This window comes from Mesoplodon bidens (genome assembly GCF_964165515.1).
Source record: "Mesoplodon bidens genome assembly, contig: HAP1_SCAFFOLD_369, whole genome shotgun sequence".
In the NCBI taxonomy this organism is placed as follows: Eukaryota; Metazoa; Chordata; class Mammalia; order Artiodactyla; family Ziphiidae; genus Mesoplodon; species Mesoplodon bidens.
The window spans coordinates 281929-297774 of NW_027672519.1; the positions used below are offsets into that span (position 1 = coordinate 281929).

General features: G+C 41.2%; 1 protein-coding gene across 1 annotated transcript in view; it reads right to left on the reverse strand.

Annotated features, from left to right (window-relative positions):
• LOC308610081 (RAD52 motif-containing protein 1-like) overlaps positions 1 to 15846 on the reverse strand; it is a gene marked incomplete at its 3' end in the record, with an annotated part of 106198 nt that overhangs the window by 26717 nt on the left and 63635 nt on the right. The window lies entirely within an intron of this gene.

Below are 15846 nucleotides of genomic sequence, written 5' to 3' on the forward strand. Positions count from 1 at the left end.
CTATGGGACACACATGTAAAATATTCTGCAAAGTCAAAAAGCTTTATTTATCGTACTGTGCTTAATATTCAGCCAGACCTGCAGTTTTCTCGAAAACTTATACAATTACTGAGTATGCAAGAAGCATTAGAAGAGAGACTAAGTCTATTGAGAAGAACACTGGAAGCGAAGGTCATCAGTCATTTTCTACTTTGAATCATCTCTTTCATAAAGAGGTAAATGCTCCTAAATTCCAGAATGAATGGAATTCAATACAGCAGAGTAAAATGCTTTAATTACATAAAATAAATATCTTGATGGACCTTCCACCATCTGTTTTAGTAACTTCAATTATAAAAAAAAACCCTAAATTTAAGAAAAGTTATATCAACAGCTAAAATTGAGATTTCTTTTCCATCTATTACTTTGATTTTCCTGACCCATGTTTGAGAATTGTCAGCATTCTACATCAAGAATTCCAAATTATTTCTTGAAGAGAGTGAGATTCCTCCCAAGTCATTTAACATGCTTACTAATCAATAAAGATATGAAAAAACAAAGAAAAACCATATTTATGAAGCAAGCAAATTATATTAAAAGACTGACTTTGAGAAAAGGTTGCTGCTTGCCAAGAAAATTTTATTATTATAAAACATTTTCTGTCATTTGTATTTCTTCATTTTCCCTTCCAGATGATCTGTGTAGCCTTGTAAACACATCATAATCCAAAGCAGTTGAGCTTTATCAATAAAATGTAAATCAATGCAAGAGAGCCAACTGCATAAATAAAACAAAAGTGTACCGTGCTTCCCTGGTGGCGCAGTGGTTGAGAGCCTGCCTGCCGATGCAGGGGACACGGCTTCGTGCCCCGGTCCGGGAAGATCCCACATGCCGCGGAGCGGCTAGGCCTCTGAGCCATGGCCGCTGAGCCTGCATGTCCGGAGCCTGTGCTCCACAACGGGAGAGGCCACAAGAGTGACAGGACCGTGTACCGAAAAAAAAAAAAAAAGCATACCACCATCATCCCAAGCAGACTACAAAATAGCAAGCAGATTATAAAATAATAGTCTACAAGCCTGCTTTTTTAAATATATATCTAAATGCATTGAATATCTTATATAGAAAGCCAAGAGATAGAGATGAAACAAAATATTAAAAGTAAACATCTCCTTCCCCAAAACCCTAACTCCCTTCCAGTCACGAGGAGAACATCACACAAACCCAAGCTGAGGGACAGTCTATGAAATACGTGAACCAGGACTCTTCAAAATTGTCATTCAGAAAAGGAAAGTCTGGGACTTTCCTGGTGGTGCAGTGGTTAAGAATCCGTCTGCCAATGCAGGGGACACGGGTTCCAGCCCTGGTCTGGGAAGATCCCACATGCCGCAGAGCAACTAAGCCCGTACGTCACAACTACTGAGCCTGCGCTCTAGAGCCCGCGAGCCACAACTGCTGAGGCCACACGCCGCAACTACTGAAGCCCACGCACTCTAGGGCCTGTGTGCCGCAACTACTGAGCCCAGCTGCTGCAATTACTGAAGCCCGCACACTTAGAGCCCGTGCTCCGCAACAAGAGAAACCACAACAATCAGCAGTCCACGCACCACAACAAAGAGTAGCCCCCACTTGCCACAACCAGAGAAAGCCCGCGCGCAGCAACAAAGACCCAACACAGCCAAATATAAACAATAATAAAAATAAATAAATAAAGGCATCATCACATAAAAACAAAAGAGGAAATAATTTTTTCAAAAAACAATAACTGGTGGGGCAGTGGTTAAGAGTCCGTCTGCCAGTGCAGGAGACACGGGTTTGAGCCCTGGTCCGGGAAGATCCCACATGCTGCAGAGCAACTAAGCCCGTGAGCCACAACTACTCAGCCTGCGCGTCTGGAGCCTGTGCTCCGCAACAAGAGGGGCCCCGGCAGTGACAGGCCCACGCACCACGATGAGGAGTGGCCCCTGCTCGCCGCAACTAGAGAAGGCCCTCGCACAGAAACGAAGACCCAACACAGCCAAAAATAAATAAAAAATAAATAAAAATAAGTACATTTAAAAGGAAAACCTATACATTTCCCTTTCTGCAAATGTAGGTTTTCCAGGCAAGAGTAGAGCCTCAGAAAGAATGTCTGCAAACAGGACAATCGCTAGTTCACTAAGTACAAGATGTAGGATACTTCTGAAGAATCCCATCACAGCTAGGTAATTGGTCCCGAACCAAAAGTAAATACTGGAAGAAAAATGAAATCAACAGTGTACCACAGAGGTGGTAGGCAGACTGGCCTGGACTAAGACATCTTCAGTAATAGATAATAAGGGTGCTGATTTGTAAGCATCATTCTCGTCCCACTGTGGACTTCCTTCTGCGACAGTATAAGGATACCACCAGATCATCTGGAAATCAAGTCATGAAATGTACTTTTATAGTTTTAAAAATCAATTCTTGTCCTTAAATTAACTTTTCTTGTCAGTTTAGTCAGGGTCCTCTATTACTTCTAAATCATTAAATCTTATTTGATTAGAGACAGGCTTCAAAAAATAAAAATAAACTGTGATCAAATAGCAGGAACAAACAGTACTAACTAAAATTTCTTCAATCTAAACTGAAGATGATTTCTGTATCTCTGTCTTTTACATTTGTCTCCATTGGGGAAAAAAAATTATGTACCTCATAATTAACTTGGCTGGAATGAATCAGACTGCATTTGTAAAATTTCATAAGACCAATGAGCTGTGCTAAACAGTACCACTATCCACCTGAGCAGAAATTACTATCCATAAGTTTCTTTACATAACTAACAAAACAAAAATTGAAACAAAAGAAGAACTACTAGAAAAATATTAGAGATTCATTTTTTAAGTCAGGAATTTGCCTTTAGTCAGTAATTTGCCTCATACATTATGATTTTCCCTGTGGAAACCCAATTATTATCCTGGAAACAAGACCACTTTAGAAAGCAAATGCATCGTGACAAAAGAAAGAAAAGGCAGGTTGATACATTATTCAAATAACTCACACGCCATACCCTGAGGAGTAAGGAAGCCATGGCAGAGCAGGCCCCCTTCTCCTCAATGGACAGCACAGCTGTGGGGAAGACACTGCAGCTAGCAGAAGCGTGTCACACTTCCTCAGGGAGGAAGCAAGTTACAGACCACTCTAGAGAGGGCGCCCATCAACTGATGGCCACGCTCATTACCCAACGTCCAGGCTACCCACAGGCTGACTGCAACCCAACTTTCCCACCATTCCCACAAAGGCCCCAGGAACCCTCAGGCCTCTGAGGCTCTGCCAATGCCCTTCCCCCTACCCAAATATCCTTTCCCTCCTCTCTCCGGAACTCAATCCTGCCCAGCTCTAAATGAACACACCAAGGCCTATTTCCCTAAGAATGCCTCTCTCAAAACCAAAATTACTTCCTCGAGAATGATCTGCCTCTTATTCATCCATCATTATCTTGGATTAAATACATCATGTAAGACGCCTTATCTGACCAACACAACTAGTTTAGAAATAAGACTCATGTTTTAGACCATCTATGACATGACATGGCAACCATTCAGCTCACTAAAACCATTCAATAAACACTCTAATTGAATTTCCCAAAGAGTTGACCTAAAATAACCTAAATGCCAAGCATTCCAAGAACCGTCCTGAACCAAATTCACTTCTCATTCGAATGCCAATGTCATACACAGGGATGTTGTATTGTCTTGAAATGTACTTGCCTTTATCCAAAACTAGAATCTCTGATGAATCTATGGGACACACATGTAAAATATTCTGCAAAGTCAAAAAGCTTTATTTATCGTACTGTGCTTAATATTCAGCCAGACCTGCAGTTTTCTCGAAAACTTATACAATTACTGAGTATGCAAGAAGCATTAGAAGAGAGACTAAGTCTATTGAGAAGAAAACTGGAAGCGAAGGTCATCAGTCATTTTCTACTTTGAATCATCTCTTTCATAAAGAGGTAAATGCTCCTAAATTCCAGAATGAATGGAATTCAATACAGCAGAGTAAAATGCTTTAATTACATAAAATAAATATCTTGATGGACCTTCCACCATCTGTTTTAGTAACTTCAATTATAAAAAAAAACCCTAAATTTAAGAAAAGTTATATCAACAGCTAAAATTGAGATTTCTTTTCCATCTATTACTTTGATTTTCCTGACCCATGTTTGAGAATTGTCAGCATTCTACATCAAGAATTCCAAATTATTTCTTGAAGAGAGTGAGATTCCTCCCAAGTCATTTAACATGCTTACTAATCAATAAAGATATGAAAAAACAAAGAAAAACCATATTTATGAAGCAAGCAAATTATATTAAAAGACTGACTTTGAGAAAAGGTTGCTGCTTGCCAAGAAAATTTTATTATTATAAAACATTTTCTGTCATTTGTATTTCTTCATTTTCCCTTCCAGATGATCTGTGTAGCCTTGTAAACACATCATAATCCAAAGCAGTTGAGCTTTATCAATAAAATGTAAATCAATGCAAGAGAGCCAACTGCATAAATAAAACAAAAGTGTACCGTGCTTCCCTGGTGGCGCAGTGGTTGAGAGCCTGCCTGCCGATGCAGGGGACACGGCTTCGTGCCCCGGTCCGGGAAGATCCCACATGCCGCGGAGCGGCTAGGCCTCTGAGCCATGGCCGCTGAGCCTGCATGTCCGGAGCCTGTGCTCCACAACGGGAGAGGCCACAAGAGTGACAGGACCGTGTACCGAAAAAAAAAAAAAAAGCATACCACCATCATCCCAAGCAGACTACAAAATAGCAAGCAGATTATAAAATAATAGTCTACAAGCCTGCTTTTTTAAATATATATCTAAATGCATTGAATATCTTATATAGAAAGCCAAGAGATAGAGATGAAACAAAATATTAAAAGTAAACATCTCCTTCCCCAAAACCCTAACTCCCTTCCAGTCACGAGGAGAACATCACACAAACCCAAGCTGAGGGACAGTCTATGAAATACGTGAACCAGGACTCTTCAAAATTGTCATTCAGAAAAGGAAAGTCTGGGACTTTCCTGGTGGTGCAGTGGTTAAGAATCCGTCTGCCAATGCAGGGGACACGGGTTCCAGCCCTGGTCTGGGAAGATCCCACATGCCGCAGAGCAACTAAGCCCGTACGTCACAACTACTGAGCCTGCGCTCTAGAGCCCGCGAGCCACAACTGCTGAGGCCACACGCCGCAACTACTGAAGCCCACGCACTCTAGGGCCTGTGTGCCGCAACTACTGAGCCCAGCTGCTGCAATTACTGAAGCCCGCACACTTAGAGCCCGTGCTCCGCAACAAGAGAAACCACAACAATCAGCAGTCCACGCACCACAACAAAGAGTAGCCCCCACTTGCCACAACCAGAGAAAGCCCGCGCGCAGCAACAAAGACCCAACACAGCCAAATATAAACAATAATAAAAATAAATAAATAAAGGCATCATCACATAAAAACAAAAGAGGAAATAATTTTTTCAAAAAACAATAACTGGTGGGGCAGTGGTTAAGAGTCCGTCTGCCAGTGCAGGAGACACGGGTTTGAGCCCTGGTCCGGGAAGATCCCACATGCTGCAGAGCAACTAAGCCCGTGAGCCACAACTACTCAGCCTGCGCGTCTGGAGCCTGTGCTCCGCAACAAGAGGGGCCCCGGCAGTGACAGGCCCACGCACCACGATGAGGAGTGGCCCCTGCTCGCCGCAACTAGAGAAGGCCCTCGCACAGAAACGAAGACCCAACACAGCCAAAAATAAATAAAAAATAAATAAAAATAAGTACATTTAAAAGGAAAACCTATACATTTCCCTTTCTGCAAATGTAGGTTTTCCAGGCAAGAGTAGAGCCTCAGAAAGAATGTCTGCAAACAGGACAATCGCTAGTTCACTAAGTACAAGATGTAGGATACTTCTGAAGAATCCCATCACAGCTAGGTAATTGGTCCCGAACCAAAAGTAAATACTGGAAGAAAAATGAAATCAACAGTGTACCACAGAGGTGGTAGGCAGACTGGCCTGGACTAAGACATCTTCAGTAATAGATAATAAGGGTGCTGATTTGTAAGCATCATTCTCGTCCCACTGTGGACTTCCTTCTGCGACAGTATAAGGATACCACCAGATCATCTGGAAATCAAGTCATGAAATGTACTTTTATAGTTTTAAAAATCAATTCTTGTCCTTAAATTAACTTTTCTTGTCAGTTTAGTCAGGGTCCTCTATTACTTCTAAATCATTAAATCTTATTTGATTAGAGACAGGCTTCAAAAAATAAAAATAAACTGTGATCAAATAGCAGGAACAAACAGTACTAACTAAAATTTCTTCAATCTAAACTGAAGATGATTTCTGTATCTCTGTCTTTTACATTTGTCTCCATTGGGGAAAAAAAATTATGTACCTCATAATTAACTTGGCTGGAATGAATCAGACTGCATTTGTAAAATTTCATAAGACCAATGAGCTGTGCTAAACAGTACCACTATCCACCTGAGCAGAAATTACTATCCATAAGTTTCTTTACATAACTAACAAAACAAAAATTGAAACAAAAGAAGAACTACTAGAAAAATATTAGAGATTCATTTTTTAAGTCAGGAATTTGCCTTTAGTCAGTAATTTGCCTCATACATTATGATTTTCCCTGTGGAAACCCAATTATTATCCTGGAAACAAGACCACTTTAGAAAGCAAATGCATCGTGACAAAAGAAAGAAAAGGCAGGTTGATACATTATTCAAATAACTCACACGCCATACCCTGAGGAGTAAGGAAGCCATGGCAGAGCAGGCCCCCTTCTCCTCAATGGACAGCACAGCTGTGGGGAAGACACTGCAGCTAGCAGAAGCGTGTCACACTTCCTCAGGGAGGAAGCAAGTTACAGACCACTCTAGAGAGGGCGCCCATCAACTGATGGCCACGCTCATTACCCAACGTCCAGGCTACCCACAGGCTGACTGCAACCCAACTTTCCCACCATTCCCACAAAGGCCCCAGGAACCCTCAGGCCTCTGAGGCTCTGCCAATGCCCTTCCCCCTACCCAAATATCCTTTCCCTCCTCTCTCCGGAACTCAATCCTGCCCAGCTCTAAATGAACACACCAAGGCCTATTTCCCTAAGAATGCCTCTCTCAAAACCAAAATTACTTCCTCGAGAATGATCTGCCTCTTATTCATCCATCATTATCTTGGATTAAATACATCATGTAAGACGCCTTATCTGACCAACACAACTAGTTTAGAAATAAGACTCATGTTTTAGACCATCTATGACATGACATGGCAACCATTCAGCTCACTAAAACCATTCAATAAACACTCTAATTGAATTTCCCAAAGAGTTGACCTAAAATAACCTAAATGCCAAGCATTCCAAGAACCGTCCTGAACCAAATTCACTTCTCATTCGAATGCCAATGTCATACACAGGGATGTTGTATTGTCTTGAAATGTACTTGCCTTTATCCAAAACTAGAATCTCTGATGAATCTATGGGACACACATGTAAAATATTCTGCAAAGTCAAAAAGCTTTATTTATCGTACTGTGCTTAATATTCAGCCAGACCTGCAGTTTTCTCGAAAACTTATACAATTACTGAGTATGCAAGAAGCATTAGAAGAGAGACTAAGTCTATTGAGAAGAAAACTGGAAGCGAAGGTCATCAGTCATTTTCTACTTTGAATCATCTCTTTCATAAAGAGGTAAATGCTCCTAAATTCCAGAATGAATGGAATTCAATACAGCAGAGTAAAATGCTTTAATTACATAAAATAAATATCTTGATGGACCTTCCACCATCTGTTTTAGTAACTTCAATTATAAAAAAAAACCCTAAATTTAAGAAAAGTTATATCAACAGCTAAAATTGAGATTTCTTTTCCATCTATTACTTTGATTTTCCTGACCCATGTTTGAGAATTGTCAGCATTCTACATCAAGAATTCCAAATTATTTCTTGAAGAGAGTGAGATTCCTCCCAAGTCATTTAACATGCTTACTAATCAATAAAGATATGAAAAAACAAAGAAAAACCATATTTATGAAGCAAGCAAATTATATTAAAAGACTGACTTTGAGAAAAGGTTGCTGCTTGCCAAGAAAATTTTATTATTATAAAACATTTTCTGTCATTTGTATTTCTTCATTTTCCCTTCCAGATGATCTGTGTAGCCTTGTAAACACATCATAATCCAAAGCAGTTGAGCTTTATCAATAAAATGTAAATCAATGCAAGAGAGCCAACTGCATAAATAAAACAAAAGTGTACCGTGCTTCCCTGGTGGCGCAGTGGTTGAGAGCCTGCCTGCCGATGCAGGGGACACGGCTTCGTGCCCCGGTCCGGGAAGATCCCACATGCCGCGGAGCGGCTAGGCCTCTGAGCCATGGCCGCTGAGCCTGCATGTCCGGAGCCTGTGCTCCACAACGGGAGAGGCCACAAGAGTGACAGGACCGTGTACCGAAAAAAAAAAAAAAAGCATACCACCATCATCCCAAGCAGACTACAAAATAGCAAGCAGATTATAAAATAATAGTCTACAAGCCTGCTTTTTTAAATATATATCTAAATGCATTGAATATCTTATATAGAAAGCCAAGAGATAGAGATGAAACAAAATATTAAAAGTAAACATCTCCTTCCCCAAAACCCTAACTCCCTTCCAGTCACGAGGAGAACATCACACAAACCCAAGCTGAGGGACAGTCTATGAAATACGTGAACCAGGACTCTTCAAAATTGTCATTCAGAAAAGGAAAGTCTGGGACTTTCCTGGTGGTGCAGTGGTTAAGAATCCGTCTGCCAATGCAGGGGACACGGGTTCCAGCCCTGGTCTGGGAAGATCCCACATGCCGCAGAGCAACTAAGCCCGTACGTCACAACTACTGAGCCTGCGCTCTAGAGCCCGCGAGCCACAACTGCTGAGGCCACACGCCGCAACTACTGAAGCCCACGCACTCTAGGGCCTGTGTGCCGCAACTACTGAGCCCAGCTGCTGCAATTACTGAAGCCCGCACACTTAGAGCCCGTGCTCCGCAACAAGAGAAACCACAACAATCAGCAGTCCACGCACCACAACAAAGAGTAGCCCCCACTTGCCACAACCAGAGAAAGCCCGCGCGCAGCAACAAAGACCCAACACAGCCAAATATAAACAATAATAAAAATAAATAAATAAAGGCATCATCACATAAAAACAAAAGAGGAAATAATTTTTTCAAAAAACAATAACTGGTGGGGCAGTGGTTAAGAGTCCGTCTGCCAGTGCAGGAGACACGGGTTTGAGCCCTGGTCCGGGAAGATCCCACATGCTGCAGAGCAACTAAGCCCGTGAGCCACAACTACTCAGCCTGCGCGTCTGGAGCCTGTGCTCCGCAACAAGAGGGGCCCCGGCAGTGACAGGCCCACGCACCACGATGAGGAGTGGCCCCTGCTCGCCGCAACTAGAGAAGGCCCTCGCACAGAAACGAAGACCCAACACAGCCAAAAATAAATAAAAAATAAATAAAAATAAGTACATTTAAAAGGAAAACCTATACATTTCCCTTTCTGCAAATGTAGGTTTTCCAGGCAAGAGTAGAGCCTCAGAAAGAATGTCTGCAAACAGGACAATCGCTAGTTCACTAAGTACAAGATGTAGGATACTTCTGAAGAATCCCATCACAGCTAGGTAATTGGTCCCGAACCAAAAGTAAATACTGGAAGAAAAATGAAATCAACAGTGTACCACAGAGGTGGTAGGCAGACTGGCCTGGACTAAGACATCTTCAGTAATAGATAATAAGGGTGCTGATTTGTAAGCATCATTCTCGTCCCACTGTGGACTTCCTTCTGCGACAGTATAAGGATACCACCAGATCATCTGGAAATCAAGTCATGAAATGTACTTTTATAGTTTTAAAAATCAATTCTTGTCCTTAAATTAACTTTTCTTGTCAGTTTAGTCAGGGTCCTCTATTACTTCTAAATCATTAAATCTTATTTGATTAGAGACAGGCTTCAAAAAATAAAAATAAACTGTGATCAAATAGCAGGAACAAACAGTACTAACTAAAATTGCTTCAATCTAAACTGAAGATGATTTCTGTATCTCTGTCTTTTACATTTGTCTCCATTGGGGAAAAAAAATTATGTACCTCATAATTAACTTGGCTGGAATGAATCAGACTGCATTTGTAAAATTTCATAAGACCAATGAGCTGTGCTAAACAGTACCACTATCCACCTGAGCAGAAATTACTATCCATAAGTTTCTTTACATAACTAACAAAACAAAAATTGAAACAAAAGAAGAACTACTAGAAAAATATTAGAGATTCATTTTTTAAGTCAGGAATTTGCCTTTAGTCAGTAATTTGCCTCATACATTATGATTTTCCCTGTGGAAACCCAATTATTATCCTGGAAACAAGACCACTTTAGAAAGCAAATGCATCGTGACAAAAGAAAGAAAAGGCAGGTTGATACATTATTCAAATAACTCACACGCCATACCCTGAGGAGTAAGGAAGCCATGGCAGAGCAGGCCCCCTTCTCCTCAATGGACAGCACAGCTGTGGGGAAGACACTGCAGCTAGCAGAAGCGTGTCACACTTCCTCAGGGAGGAAGCAAGTTACAGACCACTCTAGAGAGGGCGCCCATCAACTGATGGCCACGCTCATTACCCAACGTCCAGGCTACCCACAGGCTGACTGCAACCCAACTTTCCCACCATTCCCACAAAGGCCCCAGGAACCCTCAGGCCTCTGAGGCTCTGCCAATGCCCTTCCCCCTACCCAAATATCCTTTCCCTCCTCTCTCCGGAACTCAATCCTGCCCAGCTCTAAATGAACACACCAAGGCCTATTTCCCTAAGAATGCCTCTCTCAAAACCAAAATTACTTCCTCGAGAATGATCTGCCTCTTATTCATCCATCATTATCTTGGATTAAATACATCATGTAAGACGCCTTATCTGACCAACACAACTAGTTTAGAAATAAGACTCATGTTTTAGACCATCTATGACATGACATGGCAACCATTCAGCTCACTAAAACCATTCAATAAACACTCTAATTGAATTTCCCAAAGAGTTGACCTAAAATAACCTAAATGCCAAGCATTCCAAGAACCGTCCTGAACCAAATTCACTTCTCATTCGAATGCCAATGTCATACACAGGGATGTTGTATTGTCTTGAAATGTACTTGCCTTTATCCAAAACTAGAATCTCTGATGAATCTATGGGACACACATGTAAAATATTCTGCAAAGTCAAAAAGCTTTATTTATCGTACTGTGCTTAATATTCAGCCAGACCTGCAGTTTTCTCGAAAACTTATACAATTACTGAGTATGCAAGAAGCATTAGAAGAGAGACTAAGTCTATTGAGAAGAAAACTGGAAGCGAAGGTCATCAGTCATTTTCTACTTTGAATCATCTCTTTCATAAAGAGGTAAATGCTCCTAAATTCCAGAATGAATGGAATTCAATACAGCAGAGTAAAATGCTTTAATTACATAAAATAAATATCTTGATGGACCTTCCACCATCTGTTTTAGTAACTTCAATTATAAAAAAAAACCCTAAATTTAAGAAAAGTTATATCAACAGCTAAAATTGAGATTTCTTTTCCATCTATTACTTTGATTTTCCTGACCCATGTTTGAGAATTGTCAGCATTCTACATCAAGAATTCCAAATTATTTCTTGAAGAGAGTGAGATTCCTCCCAAGTCATTTAACATGCTTACTAATCAATAAAGATATGAAAAAACAAAGAAAAACCATATTTATGAAGCAAGCAAATTATATTAAAAGACTGACTTTGAGAAAAGGTTGCTGCTTGCCAAGAAAATTTTATTATTATAAAACATTTTCTGTCATTTGTATTTCTTCATTTTCCCTTCCAGATGATCTGTGTAGCCTTGTAAACACATCATAATCCAAAGCAGTTGAGCTTTATCAATAAAATGTAAATCAATGCAAGAGAGCCAACTGCATAAATAAAACAAAAGTGTACCGTGCTTCCCTGGTGGCGCAGTGGTTGAGAGCCTGCCTGCCGATGCAGGGGACACGGCTTCGTGCCCCGGTCCGGGAAGATCCCACATGCCGCGGAGCGGCTAGGCCTCTGAGCCATGGCCGCTGAGCCTGCATGTCCGGAGCCTGTGCTCCACAACGGGAGAGGCCACAAGAGTGACAGGACCGTGTACCGAAAAAAAAAAAAAAAGCATACCACCATCATCCCAAGCAGACTACAAAATAGCAAGCAGATTATAAAATAATAGTCTACAAGCCTGCTTTTTTAAATATATATCTAAATGCATTGAATATCTTATATAGAAAGCCAAGAGATAGAGATGAAACAAAATATTAAAAGTAAACATCTCCTTCCCCAAAACCCTAACTCCCTTCCAGTCACGAGGAGAACATCACACAAACCCAAGCTGAGGGACAGTCTATGAAATACGTGAACCAGGACTCTTCAAAATTGTCATTCAGAAAAGGAAAGTCTGGGACTTTCCTGGTGGTGCAGTGGTTAAGAATCCGTCTGCCAATGCAGGGGACACGGGTTCCAGCCCTGGTCTGGGAAGATCCCACATGCCGCAGAGCAACTAAGCCCGTACGTCACAACTACTGAGCCTGCGCTCTAGAGCCCGCGAGCCACAACTGCTGAGGCCACACGCCGCAACTACTGAAGCCCACGCACTCTAGGGCCTGTGTGCCGCAACTACTGAGCCCAGCTGCTGCAATTACTGAAGCCCGCACACTTAGAGCCCGTGCTCCGCAACAAGAGAAACCACAACAATCAGCAGTCCACGCACCACAACAAAGAGTAGCCCCCACTTGCCACAACCAGAGAAAGCCCGCGCGCAGCAACAAAGACCCAACACAGCCAAATATAAACAATAATAAAAATAAATAAATAAAGGCATCATCACATAAAAACAAAAGAGGAAATAATTTTTTCAAAAAACAATAACTGGTGGGGCAGTGGTTAAGAGTCCGTCTGCCAGTGCAGGAGACACGGGTTTGAGCCCTGGTCCGGGAAGATCCCACATGCTGCAGAGCAACTAAGCCCGTGAGCCACAACTACTCAGCCTGCGCGTCTGGAGCCTGTGCTCCGCAACAAGAGGGGCCCCGGCAGTGACAGGCCCACGCACCACGATGAGGAGTGGCCCCTGCTCGCCGCAACTAGAGAAGGCCCTCGCACAGAAACGAAGACCCAACACAGCCAAAAATAAATAAAAAATAAATAAAAATAAGTACATTTAAAAGGAAAACCTATACATTTCCCTTTCTGCAAATGTAGGTTTTCCAGGCAAGAGTAGAGCCTCAGAAAGAATGTCTGCAAACAGGACAATCGCTAGTTCACTAAGTACAAGATGTAGGATACTTCTGAAGAATCCCATCACAGCTAGGTAATTGGTCCCGAACCAAAAGTAAATACTGGAAGAAAAATGAAATCAACAGTGTACCACAGAGGTGGTAGGCAGACTGGCCTGGACTAAGACATCTTCAGTAATAGATAATAAGGGTGCTGATTTGTAAGCATCATTCTCGTCCCACTGTGGACTTCCTTCTGCGACAGTATAAGGATACCACCAGATCATCTGGAAATCAAGTCATGAAATGTACTTTTATAGTTTTAAAAATCAATTCTTGTCCTTAAATTAACTTTTCTTGTCAGTTTAGTCAGGGTCCTCTATTACTTCTAAATCATTAAATCTTATTTGATTAGAGACAGGCTTCAAAAAATAAAAATAAACTGTGATCAAATAGCAGGAACAAACAGTACTAACTAAAATTGCTTCAATCTAAACTGAAGATGATTTCTGTATCTCTGTCTTTTACATTTGTCTCCATTGGGGAAAAAAAATTATGTACCTCATAATTAACTTGGCTGGAATGAATCAGACTGCATTTGTAAAATTTCATAAGACCAATGAGCTGTGCTAAACAGTACCACTATCCACCTGAGCAGAAATTACTATCCATAAGTTTCTTTACATAACTAACAAAACAAAAATTGAAACAAAAGAAGAACTACTAGAAAAATATTAGAGATTCATTTTTTAAGTCAGGAATTTGCCTTTAGTCAGTAATTTGCCTCATACATTATGATTTTCCCTGTGGAAACCCAATTATTATCCTGGAAACAAGACCACTTTAGAAAGCAAATGCATCGTGACAAAAGAAAGAAAAGGCAGGTTGATACATTATTCAAATAACTCACACGCCATACCCTGAGGAGTAAGGAAGCCATGGCAGAGCAGGCCCCCTTCTCCTCAATGGACAGCACAGCTGTGGGGAAGACACTGCAGCTAGCAGAAGCGTGTCACACTTCCTCAGGGAGGAAGCAAGTTACAGACCACTCTAGAGAGGGCGCCCATCAACTGATGGCCACGCTCATTACCCAACGTCCAGGCTACCCACAGGCTGACTGCAACCCAACTTTCCCACCATTCCCACAAAGGCCCCAGGAACCCTCAGGCCTCTGAGGCTCTGCCAATGCCCTTCCCCCTACCCAAATATCCTTTCCCTCCTCTCTCCGGAACTCAATCCTGCCCAGCTCTAAATGAACACACCAAGGCCTATTTCCCTAAGAATGCCTCTCTCAAAACCAAAATTACTTCCTCGAGAATGATCTGCCTCTTATTCATCCATCATTATCTTGGATTAAATACATCATGTAAGACGCCTTATCTGACCAACACAACTAGTTTAGAAATAAGACTCATGTTTTAGACCATCTATGACATGACATGGCAACCATTCAGCTCACTAAAACCATTCAATAAACACTCTAATTGAATTTCCCAAAGAGTTGACCTAAAATAACCTAAATGCCAAGCATTCCAAGAACCGTCCTGAACCAAATTCACTTCTCATTCGAATGCCAATGTCATACACAGGGATGTTGTATTGTCTTGAAATGTACTTGCCTTTATCCAAAACTAGAATCTCTGATGAATCTATGGGACACACATGTAAAATATTCTGCAAAGTCAAAAAGCTTTATTTATCGTACTGTGCTTAATATTCAGCCAGACCTGCAGTTTTCTCGAAAACTTATACAATTACTGAGTATGCAAGAAGCATTAGAAGAGAGACTAAGTCTATTGAGAAGAAAACTGGAAGCGAAGGTCATCAGTCATTTTCTACTTTGAATCATCTCTTTCATAAAGAGGTAAATGCTCCTAAATTCCAGAATGAATGGAATTCAATACAGCAGAGTAAAATGCTTTAATTACATAAAATAAATATCTTGATGGACCTTCCACCATCTGTTTTAGTAACTTCAATTATAAAAAAAAACCCTAAATTTAAGAAAAGTTATATCAACAGCTAAAATTGAGATTTCTTTTCCATCTATTACTTTGATTTTCCTGACCCATGTTTGAGAATTGTCAGCATTCTACATCAAGAATTCCAAATTATTTCTTGAAGAGAGTGAGATTCCTCCCAAGTCATTTAACATGCTTACTAATCAATAAAGATATGAAAAAACAAAGAAAAACCATATTTATGAAGCAAGCAAATTATATTAAAAGACTGACTTTGAGAAAAGGTTGCTGCTTGCCAAGAAAATTTTATTATTATAAAACATTTTCTGTCATTTGTATTTCTTCATTTTCCCTTCCAGATGATCTGTGTAGCCTTGTAAACACATCATAATCCAAAGCAGTTGAGCTTTATCAATAAAATGTAAATCAATGCAAGAGAGCCAACTGCATAAATAAAACAAAAGTGTACCGTGCTTCCCTGGTGGCGCAGTGGTTGAGAGCCTGCCTGCCGATGCAGGGGACACGGCTTCGTGCCCCGGTCCGGGAAGATCCCACATGCCGCGGAGCGGCTAGGCCTCTGAGCCATGGCCGCTGAGCC